General features: G+C 42.3%; 1 long non-coding RNA gene across 2 annotated transcripts in view; it reads right to left on the bottom strand.

The window, feature by feature from the left end:
• The window catches only part of LOC145716472 (uncharacterized), a 25,954-nt gene extending 20,268 nt beyond the window's left edge, over positions 1–5,686 (bottom strand). For both annotated transcript variants that reach the window (XR_014139125.1, XR_014139126.1), the window contains exon 1: positions 5,549–5,686. This is a non-coding gene — a long non-coding RNA (uncharacterized LOC145716472). The remainder of the gene's footprint in view (positions 1–5,548) is intronic.
• Between the last annotated feature and the right edge of the window lie 213 nt (positions 5,687–5,899).

Below are 5,899 nucleotides of genomic sequence, written 5' to 3'. Positions count from 1 at the left end.
GGGGCAGAGGGACAGGGAAAGAGAGAATCTCAAGCAGACTCCCTGCTGAGTGCGGAGCCTGCCATGGGGCTCAGGCTCTATCTGACGACCCCAAGATCATGATCTGAACAGAAATCAAGAGCCAGAGGCTTAATGGACTGAGCCACTCAGGCGCCCTCTTCCAGTAAAGATTTATTTACCATCGCAGTGTTTTAAGCTGGAGGGGCTGGGAGGTTAGTTGTCATATGACTACAAAGACACTCCATCCAGATCACCTTGGCTGCGTAAAAGAGAGCAACAGTGGATTCAGGAAAATTTGGTTAGGAGTCTACTGAGAAACTCCAGGCAGGAGGTTATGGTAGCTTGGGTTAGGGTGTTGATAGCGTGTGGGAGGAAGAGGAGGAATGGAAAAAAGGTATTTTAAAACAGGTACCCTTGATTGAAACTGATTTTGATTAGATTGTATAAAAAACTTTAACAAAACATTCTAGTAATTACACTTCCAAATAAGGATTATTGGCTTAAAAGTGTCATATTGGGATGTTATACACCCATTTCAAGAATGCTTCATGGCTCTAAACAATTCTGGAAAACCTTTTTTAGAATTTCCTCCAGAGGGCGCCTGGGTGGCTCAGTCGTTAAGCATCTGCCTTCCGCTCAGGTCATGGTCCCAGTGTCCTGGGGTCGAGTCCCGCATAGGGCTCCCTGCTCCGCGGAGAGCCTGCTTCTCCCTCTCCCGCTCCCCCTGCTTGTGTTCCCTCTCTCGCTGTGTCTCTGTCAAATAAATAAATAAAATCTTTAAAAAAAAAAAAAAAGAATTTCCTCCAGAAACAGTTTGAGCCAAACCAGAAAAATAGGCTTATTGTTATATACATCTTCATGTCATATATATCATACTTCAAGTCACATTTCATACCATATATACAAATATACATATATATATATACAAGCATACATATATACATTCATACATATACACACACACACGTACAGTCATACTTCATAACTCCCAAAAGCTAAGAAAACTATGTGTAATATTGTTAAATTGTTGCAGGGTTTTAAGAGCTTCCTTTTATGACTCTGAACTTCCAATATATACAGTAAGATCACTTATGTAAGAAAATAAGCAAAAATATGTAGGAAAAAAGCTAAGTCATCTGACTGTTCATCAAAAGCTGAAGATAGGGGCCCCTGGATGGCTCAGTTGGTTAAGCATCCGACTCTTGGTTTCCACTCAGGTCATGATCTCAGGGTCGTGGGATCGAGCCCCATGTTGGGCTCTGTGCTCAGCACGGAGTCTGCATGTCCCTCTCCCTCTGCTCCTCCTCCCTTCCCCTTGCTTGTGCTCGTTCTCTCTCTCAAGTAAATAAATAAATAAAATCTCTAAAAAAAAACGCTGAAGATATATTCTTGAGGCAAAGAATGAGCCAACTCGGAAAACCCACAGATGGAAGGAATTCTTTTTTTTTTTTTTTAGATTTTTTATTTATTTATTTGACACAGAGAGAGACAGAGAGAGAGAGCATAAGCAGGTGGAGCGGCAGGCAGAGGGAGAGGGAGAAGCAAGCTCCAGGAGAAGCAGGCTCCCTGAGAAACAGGGAGCCTGATGCGGGGCTTGATCCCAGGACCCCGGGATCATGACCTGAGCCGAAGGCAGTCGCTTAACCAACTGAGCCACCCAGGCACCCCAGGAATTCTTGGACAGTAGGGGATTTGTTTTTTTTTTAGTGAGTAGATAACAAATATATCCTAGAAGATTGACAACAAATTCCTCACAGAAAAAGAATCAGCTTTTAGGAATAGTGGGAAGCTTGGTGGGAAGGGTCCAAATTTCAGAACCAAGCGTAGGAGTCAATGTCTGGTTCTCTAACTAGCTCTGCAGGCTTGGACAAATTCTCTGAGCCTTACTCTCCTCATCTATAAAATGAACATATAAATGCCAGGAGTCTGGTGAGGTTCTGTTAATGGAGCCCTGACTTCCACCCCCTCCCCCCATTTTCTGTCACCTAAACTCCTTTACTTCAGATTTAAGAACCAGAAACGCTGAGGGAAGCAGTAAAAGGGCAACCCTCCTTCCTGGAGCTTTCAGGCTTACATGGCGTCAGCATTCAGGCTCTGCTATACCCCGCAAAGAGAAAAAAATTACTGGCCACCTTTATCATCAGCCTTGTCAAAAAAGAACTGTGGCAAGTAGGCAGTGCCTTCAGTTCAAAAGACATTCCCAGAGCACCCTGTCATTAGGGGACAGAAGCAGCCCATTTAAATCCCTGAATCTTTTCAACAAACTGAAATCCCCTCAATGTCCGAGAGTAGCAGATGAGTTGAAGAGTGAGACATAATACTTGAAGGCAGGTGTGCATGATGGAATTACATCTTGAAAAAGAGTATTAAATGACAGGGGGACATGTTCATGATAAATGAAGTAAATGTTGCTGTAAAATAGTATATACATTTTAGATTCCTGTTTTTTTTTTTAAATAATTGATTTATAGGGAAAAACAGAAGGAAATAAAAATTGTCAATGATAAATTCTGAGTGGTAAGGTTATGGGGGCTTTAAATTTTTTTTCTAAGCCTTATACAATAAATGTAATATTTTTTTAATATAGAGTTATAATATGTAAATATGATACAGCTTTTAAACAACTCCACCAGGCAGAAATTGTGACTTTTTGTTCATCACCACAGAAAAACAAGCATTTTAAAGAAATGTGGCCTTTTTCTCAGCAGTGAGGTAAAGAATTTGTATAGGGGCAAAGTGCCTCTTGATTTTCTATAAGTTTCCTCCCTTTCTCCCTTGTCCCACCTTTCGGAGTTTTGGGTCCCCACCCACCCTGAATTGAGTGTGGAAAAAAAGAAAAAAATTTTTTCCTGCCTGAAGATGCTCAATGTTGAGACTTAGAATAGGGAAATTGCACATTGTTCAGATTTCCCAGTACTGGTGGCTCCTGGCCGAGCTGGTGGATCTGTACCTTCTCCACCTTTGGCTCCTGACGGTCGACTCCTATATCCTCTGCAGGAGTTCATGTCTCTGCTTGAGAGCAGGAAAGGAGGGGAAAGCACAAGGCCCAAACTTTCTTGAGTTCTTAAAGTAAGAGTACTTCTAAGTAGCTAGGACACTTTACATTTATCATTACTGTGATTGTTAAGAGTAACTACCATTTATTGAACCCTTTTCATAGACACTGTATTATTGCATTGAATTTTCACTTTAGTCACTTAGGGCTTCTCCCCATTTCATGGATAAAGACGTAGGCTGTGGTCAAGTGGCATGCCTAAGTTCCCAGTGCTAGAAAATGGCGGACGTCAGGCGCTTCACGGATTGCAAAATTATTTATTGCCTGTTATTCTTCACACTACTCTGTGAGATAAAGATTCTACGTTTTCACTTGTGAAATGAAGGGACGGATGCCTTTAAAGTCCGTTCTGTGGGTCTACATGACTGATCCCTGAGAACATTTCCAACTTTTGGTTTCACTGGAGGAGACCTGTACTTAATAGGGCAATGGTGGGAGCCAAACATAAGCCTACTATCCTATTCAAATTTTAATCTGAATCTGAAGAAGGTAGGGTGGGGTGGGACACTAGATACTAGCAGTGAACAACCAGATTATGATGTGACCTCATACCGTGAAGACAAGGAGACAGTTGTACATTGGCTATAGGGCCACAGAATTCTGGAATTTGCTGGTGGGAGGGTGTGGGGCAGGAAACCAATAGCTCTACCAGGGTAGAAAAAGGCAGAATAGCCTAGGTCGGTGGATGCTTTGATGCTTGGTGGAGGGGCTCAACCCTACCTCAAAGGTAGGGGCTCTGTACAAATAGCTGTGAAGTTATTTGGGCCAAGTATGTATGCGATTATAAAAGTATTTTATTCAGGTCCTGAATAAGACAATCTGCTACCAATCTTTAAAGTATCACATGTGTTAACATTGACTTTTCAATACACGTAACAGAAAAACAAAGAGACAACACAGCTATAATAATTTATGCATTTTCATTTCTTGCTTGGATGAAAGTGGGACTACACCAAAAGTTGCTGGAAGTAAAGTAGTGAACTGAGACACTGAGTTATTTTCGTATCTATACTGCTTGCTGTATCAGAATTAAATTTCTCCTAATTGGCCTTAATGGAAGCTAATTTTAACATCAGTAATCTTGATTTTAAAAAAAAAACTATTGTTTTTTTGGAAGGTGGGACGAGGCAGCGAAAGAGGAAACATTTTCTCAGAATTGTGAATTGGCAACCTTGGATCCTCACAGCTCTGCCCTCAACGAGCTATGTAACTGTGAATAAATCTCTTAAACTTCAAATTGCTCACCTGTACAATGAGATTCTAAAAGGCAGGTGATGTTTGATATTGTTAATGTTCTATGTGACAAGCTAGCATTCCATGGGTATCCACAACAGTAAAACCAAATCCAATGAGCAGGTGCCCTTAAGTCCTACGTAAGTATCCCTAAATGTCAAGTGCTCTAAGACTGACACATGTAAATGGTTGTCTTTATCCTCCAGAGTAGGGATGGTGGGCACTGAGTAGGGACCTTTGATGTTACACTACAGTAGGAAAGTTTTTCCCCTCACTTTGTCCCCATGTGATATGGAGAAGAGGAAAAACAAGTGAGTAAGAGTACAGGATTTGGAAGCTGCATTCCTGGGAGTCGAGACTTGAAGCTGCTTCCTCCAGTTGCTCTGACCTGACTCTAGTCGATCTTGTGCAAGTTAAAAATTCCAAGTATCACAAGGTGGGACCGATCACCTGCTGGGACCTGTCAAGCCTTGGATCTGTGTTCTTCCAGAAGTGAAGGTATGTTCTTTGAGATCCCAGGAGGAACTGTTACACTCTAAGACAGATAAATAGGATGTAGAACTAACTACAAACACTTAAGCATTAATGAAGTCAATACATAGTATGTCACAGAGTTTAAAACGTGGAAAGATTATCTTTTCAAAATTATAATTTATGTTTATCCTTGGCGGTCACAAACCTACTGAACTTGTTATGGGGATGAAATAGGAAAAACTCAAAAGAAGACACTAAACACTAGGTAGGACGGCTTCTAGAAATCAAGAAGGGCGATTTCCCATGTGGTCAGACAAACATATCATTCCTTATCTTTCTCACCCACCCAAGAGTTCTGACACTTGGCGTCAAAGTTTTGTGGAGTAGTTCAAGCCTACTTAGATGCTTAAAGGACCTCGTCCCAGGTTTGGGTATTTTCATGGATTTCTTTTGTTCAGTAATTGTGGCCTCCAAGTTTTTATAATTCTCCTCCTCATTCCATTCCATCCTCCTTTCAAACTGTTTGAGAGCTTTTAGTGCAATCCGCTTATCACTTTTCTTCCCCAACCAAAATAGTGTCAGGGAATTGCCTAAGGGGAGTCCCTATAGAAGTACTAAGAGAAAGGGGGGGGATAAGTTACTGCCTATAAAACTGGCACTTTAAAAAGCTTTCGCTTTAATGACGATTTAAGACTGACACCATAAGGAAAGCAGGAGCTTTCATCCGCGCGAACTCCCACCTTCATCCCCAGGTTGAACTTTCCCATGAGTAAAAGAAGGTATCACCTCATCACTTCCTGGATTCCGCGGACACTTCTCTATACTGACGGGTACTTCCTTTGCGACCCGAAACGCTTTCTAGCACTTCAACGACTTAAACTCTCCCCACGCCTGAGGTTCCTCTATCACCTGGGCGACGCTCCCGGCTTTGTTTTTTTTTCTACTTCCCAAGCCCAAGCCCGCCCACCAGCGTCGACGTCAGCTCTTTACTGGTCCTAGAGTGTGTTCGTCTCCTCAGAGAGCCAATCAGAGCCTCGCCGTCCACCCCAGGGATTTGGGAAACGGAAAAGACCCCGACCTGTTCCCGGGAGTGGGGCGGGGCCTTACGTGAGTGACAGATCGGTCCTCCAATACGCA

The sequence above is a fragment of the Leptonychotes weddellii genome, chromosome 12, assembly GCF_054177405.1.
Source record: "Leptonychotes weddellii isolate Sample4059 chromosome 12, ASM5417740v2, whole genome shotgun sequence".
NCBI classification, from domain to species: Eukaryota; Metazoa; Chordata; class Mammalia; order Carnivora; family Phocidae; genus Leptonychotes; species Leptonychotes weddellii.
Note: the sequence above shows the minus strand (reverse complement) of the source record. Positions and strands in the feature narration are given on the sequence as shown.